Here is a 14,865-nt window from a genome sequence, read left to right as displayed (position 1 = left end):
CTAGGATATCCCACAGAGCCCCATGTAACGCCAGATTGGTGGTTTAATTAATGCTTGTTAATCTAATCTTTAACTGATGCGTGTTCATCTTGGCCCAGAGTGACTAGACTGTATCTCAGTTATGTTTTCCTTTGGAGAGAGGTAGGTGTGACTGTGGATAAAGAATTTCTTAATTCTGGTTAAGTAACATCTAATGAAACATAATTTTTAACGATGGCTGTGATAATAGTTGAGTGTGAATTATACAGTCATCTTTCAGCCACTTTCAAAGATAAAACAGTTAAGGACAATGAGTAAATACACTAATTGCAGCTACTGAGCAGCAAGGTTCCTGCTGGTCTGCATGAAGCCCCTGATGATGCAGAAAAGTTTTGGAAGAACTTGGCAGGAAAGGGTTATCTTTTTATGGACTTATCAACTTTTTCTGAGAGGCATGGAGGGAAGAGGACAGTTGTGAAGGTGAACAGACATGTGGGAGACCGGTGCTGCAAATATCTTTCCGAACCAAAAAGGAACATCTATCCTAAAGAAAGAAGTTTTGGAATATTTCCCAGTAGGGGCTAAATTCTTTCAGACTTTATATTTTCTGGGTTCTTTGGCTCTCTGTGGTGGACTGAAACTAGCAAGACTTTGTAAAAATCATAGAAATATGATTTCTTTCATACACACATCCCCCTTTGCTAACTACAGATCACTTTTTTCCCTGGAAGTTTGCCAAGAGGTTTTTCTCATTCCTTGTTCTTGCCTTCTCCAAGGCTGCTAAAGATGATAGTCTTTTAGATAACAGGCAAATGGTATGCACCATTATTTCGATATTCTTGCTTTTATCACTTGGAGGAAAAAGTACAGTTAATCTCCTGAAGTTAAATCAGTAGACAAACATACTGCAATTCAAAGTTAATCATTGAGTAAAACTTGGGTTCAGCCAAGCACGATGTAAAAAACTAGAAGACAAATTTCAACCCAAACGAGAGGCATTTTCTACAACAAAATTCGTGCCTTAAGATCGACAAAACATTTTAGAGAGCTGGCTAAACCACTTGGGTCACTAGAGATTATGTTACGTTCAGCCGTGGATGGATGAAGAGGGCCACTTTCACACTTGCTTTTTCTCCACCTTATCCAAAAGCCGCTTCAAATTCGGCTCAGGTGTGAAAAGGGTCAGAGCTCATGTCATGGCAGGCCAGGGTCCCGCTCCTTGCTCTGTCACAGCCTTTCTGCAGCGTCACTGAGGCGCGCTGACTGCGTGGCCCGTGTCAAAATATTTGTGCTCGGCTGAGGTCACCTATAAAGTGTAACTTTATAAAGTGGGCCTGCTGGGGCTTTCGTCAAGTCTTCAGCTTAGCCGATACGGGCTTTAGCTCACTTGCCCTTTCTGTTGCAGCGCTTCAAGTGATTCCTGCTTGTTTTTCTTTGTTTGTTTTCCGTACAACTTCACATCTGCCGCCAGCAAGATGTTACTGTTGATGGGAGCCGGGGAGCCACAGTGCCGGCGCTGTTAGCCGAGCCTGAACTTTCTCCCCCGCGGTTTTCTGTTTACCTGCTGACCGAAACCTTCCCCAACCCGCCGAATATGTGACAACCTTTACGCTTCCTCAGAGGCAGAGCTTTAGCAGCCGAGAAGGAAGCGCCCCGAGCTCCCCACGCCGCGCCGTTGCTGGCAGCGCTTCCCCCACGGCAGGTGGGGCGCGGAAACACCGCGGCGTCCGTGGGAAAAAGCCCCACAGCAGCGCCGCTCGGGCCCCGGGGGACAGGCACCTTGTGGCCGGGGCCGGCTTCGGGGCCGGCTTCGGGGCCGGGCCGGGGCGGGCGGGACGCGGGCTCCGCCCCGAGCCCGGCGAGCCGTGCCGAGCCGAGCCAGCGGCGGCAGCATGAGGAGCAGCGGCGCCGCCGCCGCAGCCGCTGGGTCCGCGGGACGGGCGGAGCAGGTGCGGCGGGACCGGGAGCGGCGCCGGGCGCGGGGGTCGCTCACTCGGGCGGGAGGGAGGAAGGGGGGGCGCCCCGAGCCGGCTCTGCTCCGCGGGCGGCGGCGCTTGGGGCCGGCCGGACTGTGCCGGGCTGTGCCGAGCCGTGTCGGGCTGTGCCGGGCCGGATAGTGCCGGGCAGTGCCGAGCCGTGCCGGGCAGTGCCGGGCTGTGCCGGGCAGTGCCGAGCCGTGCCGGGCAGTGCCAAGCCGTGCCGGGCAATGCCGTGCCGGGCAGTGCCGTGCCGGGCAGTGCCAAGCCGAGCCGGGCAATGCCGTACCGGGCGGTGCCGAGCCGGGCTGTGCCGTGCCGAGCCGTGCCGGGCCGAGCCGTGCCCCACCCCACCGGCACGTCCGGGCGCGGGGCTCCCGGAGCCCTCCCGGGCGGTGACGCCGCGCTGGCTGGGACGGCCACGCAGGAAAAGTCAAAATAATCTTTTCGGTCCGTGAGTACCCTGCGATTAAGGCAGGCGAGCGCTTTCCAAACGTGTTCCAACAGTGGAGTGGGCTATTAGTTTGGACGCGTCCTAATGAGAGTGTTAATCAGCGTAACATCCTTCTCTGCTCACCTTTTTGGGCTAATTGAGGATGGCATCTGCTGAGTTTCTCTTCGCGCTTTGAAGTGTTTGTTAACCCGTGATAGTGATTGTCCTGTCGTGTTCGCTCCGTTTTTCATGTGTAAATTCGGCGTGTGACTTGAATTCAGATAGCTGGCTTGTGGACTGGTGCTTGTGGATTTATTTGCCCTACGCCTGTAAGGTTGAGCCAGTATTAAAAAGTTTTATGTTCTCTCTCAAACTTCCTGAAAAAGATCTGGAGGTCCCTGTCGACTTTAAAAACTGTTTACAGCTGGCAACCTCGTTGGTGCCTTCAGCCGAAATGAGATGTGAGCGTGGAGATAGGACTGCATCCTTGTACGTAAGGATGGTCCCTTGCAGGACAAAACGGAGGCGTGTTGGCATGGCCAGGAAACTTCGTGGGAGCGTGGACTTTTTTTTTTTTTTTTTTCCTCTTTCCTTTAGAGATTCTAAACCTTGCAGTAAGGTGGAGCAGCGCAGTCCTCTGCTGCCAGTCCCAGCTGGGGTGTAGCTGCCCCCTCTCTGACTCTGCTTTTGGTTTTGAGGAAGTTCTTAATCTCTCTTGTGACTCAGTGTCCTAATCTTTAAAATGGCTTAATGAGACTTGTCACGCTTGCCTCCCAGGGACATTAACATCTAATTGATGCTCACGAAGTGCCTTGATCTGGGAGAAAAGAGGGCATCCTGCTTCCCTCATTTCGCCACTTTATTTTGGGTGCTAATTATATTACACGGGTGGAAAACAGATTATCTGACAAGCGAACTGGAATTCATCTCTGTTATCACTGACACAGGCACTCTAAGTGAGTGTATGCTCACTTGGGCTTGGTTTGAGGTGTCTGGGTGTTTCTCTAAAAACAGCAGGGTTTATTCTTTCTGGAGGACGCGTCTGAGAAATTGCTCTGAAGCAGCAACAGGCTTTTGCTCCTAACTCCAGAGATACTACGCAGTTTCTCTCTCTGTATTATGAGGTCGTTAAAGGCTTTAAGAATTAAAACTGTGTTGACTCAACTCGCAGCATGTCCCCGATCTTAAACTGAGTCTTACGTCAGTCTCAGTTTTTGTCATGCTTCACTTCTTTAGAAATAGAGAGAACCTACAAATTCACAGTTCTCTCCTTGAAAATACAAGCTTTAGAATAGAAAAATTATCTTTTTTAACCATTTTACTTGCAGCTCATAGGCATAATTAGCCACTTTACTACCCTGACTTGAGTCCGTGGTCTTCCTCACCTAAAACTTGGGGCTGCTAAATTCTCAGTCCTTTCGCTGCATCTTGGTTCCCCTGTATTGTGGGTCTGCGTGCTGGGAGGCTGCCTTGTCACAGGGCATTTGGCTCCTACATTTAATTGAGTTCTCCTTATCAGCTTTATTGCTGCGATATTGTCCTTCCCTGCGCTAAACAGACCTGCAGCGCTGATACCTGACAAATACGCCTTTTAAAACGCTGTTTGAAGTTTGTTGGCGCTGTTCTCTTCGTGGTACTAGGAAATCATACTGCAAAGTGCGTCTTAAGAGTGTGTGGTGGAGAAACGGAGTTCTGAAGGGAAACTGGAGCGTGCTTCATTCCACTTGCTCCTGCCGTGTGGTGTGCAGGAAGTGATGAGACTTTTCCTGCCCTGTCGGTAAAATCAGGTGAATTCTTAACAAATTAGTGTAGAGAAAAGCGTACAGAAATGGGAAATCATCTCTGTTTCACTCTGAATTTCTTGTTTGTTTGTTTGTTTTTAGTTCATTGCCTCAATGTTGCTCTGTAGTTGTATAGCATTACCAGATCCCTGACATCAGGGTGGTGCTGTTTGTGGGGGAGATCAGTTTTCCTTCAGTTTCGCCTGGAATCTAGAAGTATGATCTGAAAAGGTTTTGTTTTTGTTTTACTAAGATGTGCTGCAGCAGGGTTTTCTAGTCTCCTGTCCATATCCCGTTCCTCATGGAGGTGAGAGAGCCTATGGTTTGGCTGGAGATGCTTAAGTGTAAGAAACCAAAAAACAGGAGAGGTGATTGTTCTCTTATTTCTCCATGAGTATGCTTTAAGTCTTTCACCTCTTTTCTCGCATACCTTGTATCTGCTCCAGCTGTCTGGCTGCTCTGGTATTTTATAATTAATACCTCGAAAACTGAAGGGAAAACTTTGAAATGCTGTGTGTTTCCCCATTGGGACTCTTCCACGTGGCTGTGACATTTGTGAGTGCCTGGTAACCTGTGTCCCTTCGCCTCACTCTGATTCCCCTTGGCGTCAGCAGAAAAGCTCTCTTTCCCAGTGGAAGAGGCTTTGCTTCTTAAGGGCATGGTGTGTTTTGATTCCCTTAAAACGAAGACAATTTCAAGGTGCATTAGACTGATTCAGGAAAATGTGGATATTCTAAATTAAGGCTGTTAAGTGTCCACTGATTCAGTGACTGCAGATAGGCAGTTAATATTGTATTGTGACACATTCTGGAAATTGCTGTGTTTATTTTTGACCTGGAGAAGATGACTAACTCTTTCGTGTATGCGTAGTTACATTTACAAGCAAGTAAAAACTTCCCCAAAATTATCTTTAGACTCCTAGTTCCATGAAAGGAAAAAAAAATTCAGACTTGTCCCTAAATCTGAGCTTGTGCTGTCAAGCCCTCTTTCTGCTCTGGCTTGATAACCTTGTGTTCAGTGGGGGTTTTGTTTTCAGGGGTTTTATTATCTCCTCCAAATTTTTGTGGGCAATTTACTCTGTGGGGAGAGGAAAAAGAGCGACTCCATTCTGTGTTGGGAAAGGTAGGTGGTACCCCAGCACAAATTAGAGCATGCTACTGCCATAGCTTATATTTAATCAAATTCTGATGGTTCTTATTTCAATGTCCCAGTAACACTGATGTAATTAGGAGGAAACTTGGGTTGGTTTCTTCTTGCTTTTGGCCTCCTAGAGCTGTGATGGCAAAACCTGGTGAGGCAGGCCGTTTATTGGAATTGTGTGATGGCAGTTTGTGGACTAGATTTAAACTTTTGTTCTCAGCTCTGGCATCTCCTCCGCTGTTCTCTGGAGAAATAATGGCAGCATTTTCTCCAGTTGCTGCATTCAGCCAAGGGGACATTACCAATTCAGTTTTTAAAATGACTGTGCCTGGCATTGTGTGTTGTGGAGTTTTGGCTTCCTCAAAAGCAGTTTCTTTGGATCCGTTAGTCCACGATAAATCCTTCTCAGACCTTTTAAGCTCACAGCTTATTGCCTGTTTAGACTGCAGTAGTGCCCAAAGGAGTGCTGCAGTTCATCGTTCTCTGCTGCTGCCACCGCCAAGCATCAAAACAGAATTTCCGAAGCCTTGCAGAATTTTTGTTGGGAATAAGCAGGGATGCGTTGTAATCAACTTTAAATAGTCTTATGGGAATTCAGCAGATCTTAGACTACCCTTCCAGTACCAAAAAGGGCTACAAGGGAGCTGGAGAGGGACCTTCTACAAGGACAGGTAGCAATAGGACAAGGGGTAATGGCTTTAAACTGAAAGAGGGCAGGATTAGACTAGCTGTCAGGAAGAAATTCTTCGCTGTGGGGGTGGTGAGACACTGGAACCGTGATATTTTTATTATATAGTGTTGCTTTTAGAAGACTAAGGACAATAAAATAACTGATCCTGATAACAGCTTTAGTCATTTTCTTACCTGAACAGGTGACTCCTGTAGCTAACTGGAAGGCTTTCTAATCTGCCAAGGTTTTTTTTTTTCCTAGCCTATGATATGCAAATCACGTGTGATGGAGTGCAGCAAAAAAAAAATACGGACAGTTTTGTGAACAGCAGAGCAGGAGTTGGAGCAGAAGACAAATTTTGCCCTCTCTTTGAGAAGACTCGTGTTTGGCAGATAGCGGAATTCTTTTTTGTGTGTAATCGGATAAGAGTGTATTGCAAAGACCATAATCCGTGTTACTGGCTGAGGTGAGCCCCATCTGTTAGTGGTGTCAGGGATGTGCAATACCCTTGCCCTCTAAACTCATGCACGCAGGGAGCAGCACAGAAGGATTTACAGAAACAAATGCAGGCTCTGAAGGCAGTTGCTAAAAGCAGAGGGAGGAATTCAGAACGGAATGCAGTGTTCTCTGCCGGCACCCTTTCTAGCTGAGGAAACCCTCTGGTTACACAAGAACTTTGCAAGATACTGGCTACTTTTTGGCTTCTGCTTGTTCATAGTTTGACCTCCTTTCATACAGGTTCACCTATTGTATGTGCTTGTTATCAGGCTGGTTTTTATTGATTGTCTTTATGGCACCTTGTGCTGATCTGGGGAATAATTTCAAATAGCAATCTGAGCTGATTAGAAAAAAAAAAAAATGGGGCTTGTGTTGGGCTTGGCTTTGAGGCGGTAAATATGCAGTCAGTGCTAATTGCCCCCATGTCATCATTCAACCCAGCTGTGGGTCAGACACAGGATCTGCTTGTGCACTTGAATTGCCACGGCTTTTCTCCTTTCAGAGGCAGTAAAGGAGTGAGCATCCTGACACAAGAGCTTACTTCTCCAGGTCTCTTTTCCATCCCAGCTGAACTCAAAGAACTTCTGATGGAATGTGATATTTGGGCCTGGATAATTAATGTGAATGAGTTCTCATTCAGATAGATCTGATCTCCTGGCCTTCTGCTTGGTATTTGGTTTTCCCCTTTCAGTGGGTGCTACAAATTCCTAAGGTTGCCACCTATGCAGCCAACTGTTTCTGTCAGTTCATAAAATTGTTTCAGTAATTACATGGCTGTAGGGACAGAAGAATGTTAAAAGTCTGGTGTTGGAACCCTGGGTAAGATAAATGCAACAGTCCGGAGCCGTTTTTAAGATTTCAGAGTATGAATACAGTGTGTTCCTCCCATTCCTATGTATGGACTTTTAAAATTAACAGCTGACACCCCTGTGTACAGTATTTGTGTTCAGAACATTGACGTGGTTGAATGAATGTCAGAAACACGCACGTGGTTAAGGCTTGGACACAAGCTCCATAAATGTGAACTCTGGGTGCGTTCAAAAACTGAGTCTGTGGATGCAATCAAATACCTCTTGCTGTGTTTACTCTCTGAAACTTTGCTGTTGCACCAAGTCAGCATCAGGTGTCCCAAAAATGTGTTAGGAAGAGTAAAGCTTGTGTAAAGAGCTAAATACATCGCAGTGAACCTGTTCAGACAAAAGAAACCATCTTTCTGTTTTTCTGCTGGGGGGGCTGTGAGAGGGAAGAAGGGTTAGGGTGGTTAACTTTATTCCCTGGAAATGAATAGCGTACATTTTTCAGTGCACGGAGAGGATATCACTCCATTTGTGACCTGCTTCCTCACGAGAGTGTCAAGGAGCAGGGGCCGGCTTGGCTCTGTCGCCTGCACTGCTGGCACACAGCATTGTGTGATGCTGCCCTGTCCAGGGGCATGCCGTGTGCCACGGTGTATAAATAACCCTGTGTGCAGAGGGAACTGGAGACAATGTGCAAATATTTACTGATGTGCTGGACCTTGTCCTGGGATATATCTGGGAGGAGGTATCCGAGCTGCAGCTGCAGCACGGGGGTGCTGGTGATGCCTTGGGAAGGCTGACCTGAAACAGAGACTGGGCAGAGCTAGAGAATAAAGTAGGGATTGATTGAAAGTCCTCCAGGATACACCTTGGGCAGGACAGGACTTGGCCAGGGCTACACCCAAGGTGGACCCAAAATGGTCACACAATGGCTAACTGGTCGTGAGTTCTCACACTTTTATAAGTTTTGGCCCCTTTGCATATTGGGGTTTAATTGTCCAATTCCAGCTTCAGGTTGTGAGGTCCCATCCTTCTTGTTCCTCCCTTCAGCCCACCCTTGTTTGTGCTTTTGGGGCTGAAAGTTGTCCTTGGTCTTCAGGAGGATAAGGATTTGTCTCCCTACTCTGTGAAGGGAGCTCACCAGCACTGAACATGAGGCTCAGAACTGCACCCCTGGGCAGCACAGAATGTGAAAATCATGAAAGTGAAACCCAAGGCATCAATGGGTGATGTGACACTCCCCGGCACCTACTGCAGAGCTGCTCTGCAGGGTGCAGGGAGGCACAACCACAGAGTGCCACAGCTCAGCCACATCTTATTAGGAGCTGGGATGCTTGGATAAGCAGACGGGAAAATTGGTTAGTGTGCACCAGGCGAGCTTTGTGCATGTCATAGGGGGAAAAAACCTGCCTTCAGTATCCCCTGTGGAGTAATTCTGATGACTACTGCGTGTATCAATTTTCAGGTTAAAGATAGAAGAGAACAGAGGGGAACAGCGTTGTTCCTCCGGGATCATCAGTTCTCCCCTGGAGGGGGACTCAGCGGGATGCTGACCTCGGGCAGGGCAGGTTTGTGCTTCAGAGCAGAGTCAGGGTGTCCTGGGGCTGGCAGCCCTGGCAGGGAGATGTGGCTTTGGGAGATGTGGTGCAGCAGGTGCTGGCACAGGCACCGGGAGCTTGGCAGAGCTGGGTGCTGGCCGCTCTCTCAGAGAGAAGGGTTTTTCTCCCAGTTTCCTTCCCACCTGGGAATGAAAAGTCACAGTGAGGCATCCGCCTCTGTGTATTTATGTGGGAAAGGAGAGCCACGAGGTTTTTGTCTCACGCTTGCCTATGCAAAAATGCAAAGGGCGGTGTTATTTTCCCTCTTTCTGTTTTCCTTTTGACTGAGGAAAGAGTTGTGGTTGTTTGCAGAATACATTCACACAGAGGGCTCCAGCATTGCTGAATGCATGCACTTAGGGAGCTCCAGCAGAATTTCTGATCCTTTCTCATGACAAGTGCAGAAGCTTGACATCTTAAGGCCCTATTTATGCATTTAGATACAGACCACACCTGCCTATAGCTGCTTCTTCAGCTACTACCTGACTTAATGATTGATGGTAGTAGTAACTTGTGTGTAGAAGCATCTGCAAACTCAGTTAGGGAATCAGAGCATGTCTCCCAATTATTTTGTTTATCAGGCATTACTAGAGACCAGAAAGAACTATGTGGCTGTTGCAGAGCGAGGTGAGGTATTTTCGTGTGTTGTTCACAGTACTCTTCCCCTGCAGAGGCTAGTCCAAGGTTCCGCCTGACGCTCAGTAAAACACATGAATAACTTAATGCTGTGTTTGACAGAATTTCTTCACTCAGCTTTTTCGGAGGCAGCACCCGTATGCATCCTTCAGGACGGTCAGGTGGTTCTGCAAAGCAGTGCCAGTGTGAAACTTCTGCCTCTTGTCGTGAAGTTTTGTGCATTCTGACCCACAGCTTGGTGGGATACATGCTTGCGAGGCAATTTGGCTCGTTTGAAATCTCAAGCCAGCAGAACTACGAACACTGGCTTCTGAAAAACAGCTGTGTAAGTATCCGAGTGTCTCTCTTAGTTCATTAATTTCCAAGATAAATCCAGGAATGACAAACAAAGTATAGCAGATTTACCTTTGCACAGATGATTCAATTTGGAGGTAAATATTAACGCGGATGTATCCCCGGTTTTTTTTGCTTTAATAGTTGTAGCGAACAAAGAATGTGAACCGCTAGTTTTCAGTTTTATTTGCTCTCCTGAATTAGCAAAGGATGGCAAGGTTTTCCTTGCCTCTCTGCCTAATCAGTTGTTATCCAGCCAGCAGGCCAAACCACATGCAAAATTTATTAAAAGTGTGGGCAAGAGAGAGTTACTGGGACTTCTACGAAGCCAGCTTAGTTCGTGACTTTGCCCAACTTCCCTGCTAGGTTTCCAGAGGCATTGCAAGGTTGTGATCAGTGCTTCTGATGAGTTCATGGAAGCCTTCACCACGTTTAGGTTTAATGGCTGTTTCTCTAATGAAAAAAAAATACACCTTTGTTATATCAAGAAGCACCACGTGTTTTGAATCCACATTTTCTCAATTTCTTTTGGGCTTTGTCTGTTGTATAATATTTAGCTGGGATATTTTGCCAGTCGCAGGGCTGAAATAAGTGTTTCTTTTAGTTTTGGAGGAGGAGGTTAAGTCAGTGTTTTCTTCCTTTAGGCTGATGATTCTGTTGTGATTATAATGATGATTCTGATTTCTTTGGGAAGAATATTCAGAGGAGTGAGAGCTTTTCCCTTTTCTGCCACGTCTGTGAATTTAAAATGAAAACTAAGAGGTTATTTTGGACGTCCTCACTAGAAACTAGTATCGGCAACATGAATATTACCTCTCACAATCGGAATGAAGCAAAAAAAAGGTGACGTTTACATTAATTATTTATTTACCAAACAGATCTGTATTCACATGGACAGTCTCCGTTAAGTGTAGCTGCATTCCCTTCCTGGTTTTGGCGATGGGACCCACATTTCTGACGTTTGTTACCTGATAAAGTTTAATCTTAAAAAGAGTATTCGTAGTCACTGTCCTGTGTGAAGAGCTGTTCTGCATCTTGTGCTACGTTGGACTTTTTTTTTGTTGTTCATAAGGCTTCTCCAACTTCATCTGCAACGCTCTGCCTTACCTGTATTCACCACCGGGTGGGAGGGGGGAGATCAGGAGAAATTTTCTTTATTTCCAGCTGGGTGGCTGGGTACTGGCAGAGCCAATACGTGCTCAGTCATGTGCTGTGCTGAGGGTGAGTTTCACTTGGCACACCCCGGCAGGTGCAGTCCCTCCCCTGTTGTCAGCAGAGCCGTCCTCTCCGTGGTGCAATTGTAGATGACTGGGTTTGTTTTACAGCAGTGACACTCGGATGACAACCTTGCCAACGTTCGGGGGGGGGGGGGGTGGAGACAGCTGAGCTTTTTGCTTGTGTAGCATGTTTAAAAATTTCACTCAAGATATGCTGTGGCTTGGAGGTTTTGGTCAGTGTCACTTACAAAGGCTGTTGTGAACTTCTGTCAGGAAGCGTCGTAGTGGCAGCGGGACTTGGGCCAAAGGTTCTTCCTTTCTTCCACCAAAATTGTTCTTTAATTGGTCATTTCAGTTCCTTTGCCTTTACCTGTTTCTTTTCCTCTCTAAGCCTGTATTCCAGATTATATAAGAATAATATATTCTCATTGCTTTTGATTAAACTTCCAGCAGTAAAATTGTCAGCCTTGAGCTGTGAGGTGCACTGGTGTGCACAGCCTCGCGGGGATCAGAAAAACAGGGCGTAGGCAAGAAAGGGGAGAAAGCCACCTGGTAATTGTGTCGGTAGCTGTTGCTAAGATCTGGGGCTTCTATCTGGGAGTGCAAGGACGTTGTATTTATTGTATTTAAGCCCAGAATGTCAGAGCTGGGTGCACTGCGCCCAGGGTGTTTCCTCTCCCGCTCCAGCGCTTTGCGGACCCGGAGTGGCAAAGCCACATTAGCAGTGGCCGTGCCGCACGTCCTTGTGATCCTTGCCCCTGCCTGCCAGGCTCTGCCTTAAGCAGATTTGCTCAGCTGACCTTTTAACCCGCTGGAGATGATCAGAGCTCTGCCAGAGAGCTGCCAGACGAGACGGGGTGACTCTGGAGTGGCTCTGCCAGGAAAGGTAAAAGGAGCCAGCCACCTAAGGGCAGCTGCCCCAGCAGCAGGGAGATGGGGCTGAAGGGGTCTGTGCAGAGCTGTCAGCTTCTGTTTTTGGAAGGCAAGAGTTCTCTCTGCCTGCTGCTGCACCGACCTGAAAATACCGAGGTGAGCTGTTTGCGTGTTGCCCTACGCTGCCTGCCAAAATGCCGTGGGGAAATGGGCTCTGCAGAAGTTGATTCGCAGTTAGTTGATATGCTGGATATTAGGAATCCAATGAAGTGCTGCCTTCTGCGCTTTTTTTTCCTAGCAATCTCCCTTAGACTCTGTTTACGTATTCTTGGGCAACATAAGGAGAGTTGTAGCAGCAAACTCAGCACCTGTAACTTGTCCCTCTTCACGATTTTTGTCGTCTTCTTTTACGCAAACCTACGGCACCTTTTGTCCAGGGGAGAAAACAGGATTCTAGCCCTATCGGCTTGTCCTGCCGATCACAGAAAGCTAGGAATGTACTGTTCTGGATGTCGTTGATTTATGCACTGGGGCGTCTGGTAAGCAAACCCTTGGTTACCGAGGCTCTTGAGGTTTTTCTCAGTGTTATCTTGTTTTGCTCCCTCAGGTTGTGTTCTCTGGCGGGGCTGTTGCTCAGCAAAGGTGGAAGAGCCCCTGCCGTGTGTGGTGGAGGGAGGTGGAATTCGGATCGTGGTGGACAGATAAACCATCAAATGAAACACAACAAAATCTTCTCCTGGAAGGCTCCACGTCATTAGTGGCAGCAGGAGCGCTGGAATGTGTGCGCACAAGCCAAATCAGTGTAATATTCCCTGGATCTGTGTGCGTGTGTGGGTTTGAACAGGGCAGTGCGAGGCAGCAGGGGAATTTGGCTAGAGAGGAGCCCGTTTTCCCCAGACACAGCCCGGTCTCTCTGGTGGGCCCCGTTTGAAAGGAGTTTCCTGAAGTTGATGGCATCAGCGAAGAAGTCATGCTTTGGTAGGAAGAGGAGATCTGAGAGCCCTGCCCAGCTGCACCAGGAGCAGCACCAAGGGGACAGGGATGTTCCCAGCCTGTGCTGGGATAGTCTGTGCTGCACATAGGTGGTGCTGGGGGATTTGAACTTCATGTGCTTCACGGTGCTCTGCGCTGGCAGGAATGAGGGCAGGGGTAAAACCTCTCATCTTGTACCTTAAGGAAGTGGACTGACTCAGTGACTGTTGCAGTCACTTCCTTTCTGATTTAGAAATGCATTATGGAAATACCTGGCCTGGCATATGAGCTTGCTTCTCTCTTTTTTTTTTTTTTTTTTTTTTACTTTGGCCACTGGTGAGAGAGTTTTAAGTAGCATCTGGCTGTGGTATGACTTGCACACAAAAGAAGGCACTGTTTCTTGAAATTTTTGCTTCCAGAGCTGATACAAATACCCTTTAATCTTCACCCGAGATTTCGTTTTTATGTTGACTCAATTTTTTTTTTCCCTTGATGGGGGTGAGATCATAACATGCAAATTGTATCGTTTTGGACCTAGTGTGCCAGCTGTCCCAAACTTTTTTTATGCAGTGTATCGCTGGCTTGTTCTCTTTGGTAATCCAAGTAGCAGTTCCAAGCAATTATTGAAAGGGATAAAATGTATATTAAAAAAAAAATCCCTGTCTGGGTAGAAAAGCTGAGTTTTTGTGCTGTTTTCATGGGCTTAGGACCTCCCAGAGCCTGTGTAGTGAGCTCCAAGGACGTCCTACTTTTGAAAGATGCTGCAACAAAGCCTGTTCTGTGCATATGGCTTTTGGGGCACTGGTTGTGTTGCTATTTAATCACACTGGTAATACAGTATTAGGGCATTAGCCAGCTCCTTATTCCTAGTAAACTATATCTTGGTAACGGGAGCATAGATAAAGAACTGGTTACACATTTCAGTGAAATAAAAGCAATACTGTTAACCTTTATGCCGATGAGAGGGAGAAATCTGTGCTAATAGAGAAACAGAATGAAGTCCAAACCAACAAGCTCAGTAACAAAGTGTTTTTTTAAAAAAATTGTATTTGTAAGGTGGAGAACTAAACAGTATTTTTTTTGTGAATAATTTAGATTCATACATTTTTTCTCTCCATCCTTTTTTTCTGAAGATCAGTTCTCTGTTTTCCTTCTTGGTCTCTATAAATTGGGGAATACTAAAGCTGTTTGAACTGTGTATTAAGGAACTCGAATAATGAAACACGTCTTCAGTGTCTTTGGTTGGTCTGCTTTGAGTAGGCACATTGGTTGAATGGGCCCTGGCTTTCCTGATCAGCAGTTGGGTAAAAAACTTCCAATCTTGTTCCCATTCCCCAGTCCCTGCTCTTGGCAGAGCAGGCACAGTGAGGGAGGAACGTGGTGCCCAGGGCATTCAGCGCCGTGGGCTCAGCTAAAGCAAAACTAATTTGACCCAAGATGTTTTCTGCAAACCACTCGCCTTCCCGAATTGTTGTTTTCTCTAACAAAGCCAGTTCTAATCAGCACCTCGGGTACCGGGCACTCTGTGAACCCAGAACCAGTTAATCCCTTCCCTTTCTGAAAATGACAGGCTGTTGGGGAGTCGGGGCACCAAAGCAGCTTTAGCTCTGTCTTCCTGTAGCTGCAGGAAGAGACGTGATGGCTCTTACCTCCTCTGCCCTGAAAACAGCACGCTCAGGTAAGCACCACGCAGTCACACGTGGCAGCATTTCAGGATCCCCAAACAGCCGTGGCTGCTCCGCGGAACCTCGTGTCGATATATGGGAATGGAGCGGCAGCGCTGCCTTAAAACTTCCTGGGTCTGTGTGACATACCTGTGATGCTTTTGCACTTAGGCTCAAGTCTTTAAATGCACTCTGCACGTTGCCTTTCAGGTATGCGTGTTGACGCTGGCCTCAGATCATGCTTTCGCTAAGAGGTTTTTCGACTCTTGTGTACTGTAAAATAAATGTTAGGACTAGA

The 14,865-nt window shown here is 47.1% G+C and overlaps 1 protein-coding gene across 5 annotated transcripts in view; it reads left to right on the top strand.

The window, feature by feature from the left end:
- Nucleotides 1-1,841: 1,841 nt before the first annotated feature.
- The window catches only part of MICAL2 (microtubule associated monooxygenase, calponin and LIM domain containing 2), a 116,955-nt gene continuing 103,931 nt past the window's right edge, over nt 1,842-14,865 (top strand). For all 5 annotated transcript variants that reach the window (XM_066187204.1, XM_066187203.1, XM_066187202.1 and 2 more), the window contains exon 1: nt 1,842-1,928. The gene's annotated coding sequence lies outside the window, so the exon portion shown is untranslated. The remainder of the gene's footprint in view (nt 1,929-14,865) is intronic.

This window comes from Chamaea fasciata, unplaced genomic scaffold (assembly GCF_029207755.1).
Source record: "Chamaea fasciata isolate MVZ Bird 193981 ecotype frontalis unplaced genomic scaffold, bChaFas1.0.hap1 SCAF_7, whole genome shotgun sequence".
Classification (NCBI taxonomy): domain Eukaryota; kingdom Metazoa; phylum Chordata; class Aves; order Passeriformes; family Sylviidae; genus Chamaea; species Chamaea fasciata.
The sequence above is the reverse complement of the archived record's forward strand: the minus strand, read 5'-3'. Positions and strand labels throughout refer to the sequence as shown.